Source organism: Macrobrachium rosenbergii, chromosome 15 (assembly GCF_040412425.1).
Source record: "Macrobrachium rosenbergii isolate ZJJX-2024 chromosome 15, ASM4041242v1, whole genome shotgun sequence".
Taxonomy (NCBI): Eukaryota; Metazoa; Arthropoda; class Malacostraca; order Decapoda; family Palaemonidae; genus Macrobrachium; species Macrobrachium rosenbergii.
In genome coordinates, this window is record NC_089755.1 from 12,168,015 (window position 1) to 12,170,530 (window position 2,516).

Here is a 2,516-nt window from a genome sequence, read left to right on the forward strand (position 1 = left end):
CCAAGAAGTGTCATGTTGTGATGTCACACCAAGCAGTGTCTTCTCGTCACGCCAAGCTGTGTTGTTATGTCACATCAAAGTGTCATCTTTGCAGACCATGAATCTTGTCACACTATAATGGCCCATATTGTCACACCTAGAAGTTTCATGCTCTCAGATCGTGAAGCTTCATGTTGTTATACTATGTAGCTCTGTGTTGTCACACTAAAAAGCATAATCTGTTAGCCATGAAGTGTTACATTGTTACACTATGAACGCCCGTGTTGTCACACCAAAAATAAGACGTTGTCAGCCTATGAAATGTCATGTTGTCACACTAAGAAGGCCCATGTTGTCACACCAAAAGTATGTTTTCAGCCCATGGATTTTATGTTGTCACACTATAAATGCCGCCATGCTGTCATACCAAAAAGTATCATGTTGTTGCCCCATGAAGTGTCATGTTGTTGCACTGTGAAGGCCCTTGCTGTCACACCGATAAGTATCATGTTGTTAGCCCATAAAGTGTCATTATGTCACAGTAAGACGACCCATGTTATCACACCAAAATGAAATATGTTGTCAGCTTATACAATGCTATGTTGTCATACTAAGAAGACCCATGTTGTCACACCAAAAAGCAATATGTTGTTAGTCTATACAATGTCATGTTACACTAAGAAGGTCCACGTTGTCACACCAAAGTAATATTTTGTCCGTGAATGAAATGTCATGTTGCCACACTAATAAGGCCCATGTTGCCACACCAAAAGGTAATGTCAGCCGAAACAATTCCATGTCACACTGAGAAGTCCCATGTTGTCACACCAAAAAGTGATATGTTTTCAGTAAATAAAATGTCATGTTGTCACACTAATAAGGCCTATGTTGCCACACCAGAAGGTAGTGTCAGCCCATACAATGTCATGTCACACTAAGAGGGCCCATGTTTTCACACCAAAAATGTAATGTTGTCAACCTATGAAGTGTCATGTTTTCGCACTAAGAAGGCTTAGGTTGTCACACTAAAAGGTAATATGTTGTCAGTTAATAAAATGTCATGTTGCCATACTAAGAAGGCCCATGTTGTCACACCAAAAAGTAATGTTGTTAGCCTATGAAGTGTCATGTTGTCACACTAAGAAGGGTCCTAATAAGAAGGCCCATGTTGTCACAACAAAAAGTAATGTCATTAGCCTATGCAGTATCATGTCACACTACGAAGGCCCATGTTGTCACACCAAAAAAGTAAATATGTTGTCCCAGTCAATGAAATGTCCTGTTGTCACACTAAAAAGGCCCATGTCGTCACACCACGAGTGATATGTTGCCAGCTTATACAGTGTCATGTAACACTAAGAAGGTCCATGTTGTCACACCAAAATTAATGTTGTCAGCCAATGAAATGTCATGCCACACTAAGAAGGCCCGTGTTGTCACACCAAAGAGTAATATGTTATCAGCCTGTGAAGTGCCATGCTGTCAAACTAAGAGCAACCATGTTGTCACATCAAAAAGTAATGTTGTGAGACCATTACGTGTTATGTTGTCACACTAAGAATGCCCATGTCACACCAAAAACTATTATGGTGTCAGCCTAAGAAAGGTTACGTTGTCGCACTAAGAAGCCTCATGTTGTAACATAAAAAAGTAATATGTTGTCAGAATATGAAATGTGATGTTACACTAGGAAGGCCTATGTTGTCACACCGAGAAGTATAATGTTGTCATGCACAGAAGTTCTGTGAGTGACTATTCCCTTGCAATTGCAAGGAAGGTGATGTCAGCAAATACTATTTAATTCTGACGTTTATAAAGACATTTAGCCATTATGTTTCCAAAACTCTTCTGATTTGCAGTTACTAAGGTACCAATTATTGTTCTTGGTTTATGAATAAACGATATAAAAATATGGTAAGAATTTTACTGTTTACCTTTTGTCATTTTGAACTTGAAAATTTCATTATCATACCATGTTTTAATTTGTGCTTTGAACGTTTATGCCGTTCGTTTAGTTCGTAAATGACATATCACAACCTGACATAACCTAACCTAACCTAACCTAGGGTACACCGTCCTTACCCTAGTGAATATTAGTCTGAAAACATTCCATAAATAAATTTACCTTAACCTGAATAAGAACTGCCAGAGGGAATAAGGCCCTCCTATTTCAGTCTTTGTGTGTTTTTTGTGTGTGTGTGTTTTTTTTCCCACCCAAAAACCCGCACTTTCCTACAATGGTCCCCGGAATTGTGGGATATGATAGTGGGTCTGCTATCCCTTTAAAAGGACTCATTTGCGAATGAATATACTAATTTCAAAAACGTTAAAAAAAAACTGTAAATTTTTACAGCAGTTCCAACTCCATTTTTCTAAAGTAATTGTGTATTTTCAAGTGTGTTTTAATGTGTTCTGAATGGTTATGATGGTAGTACATCGGGAAGTGAGTTTGTTTTGAGTTACTAGCCTATACCCCTACTACATCCAACAAGGTTGAGGACCCTTTGGGAATGGTGGGGGCGGGGTTTGGGCGGGGT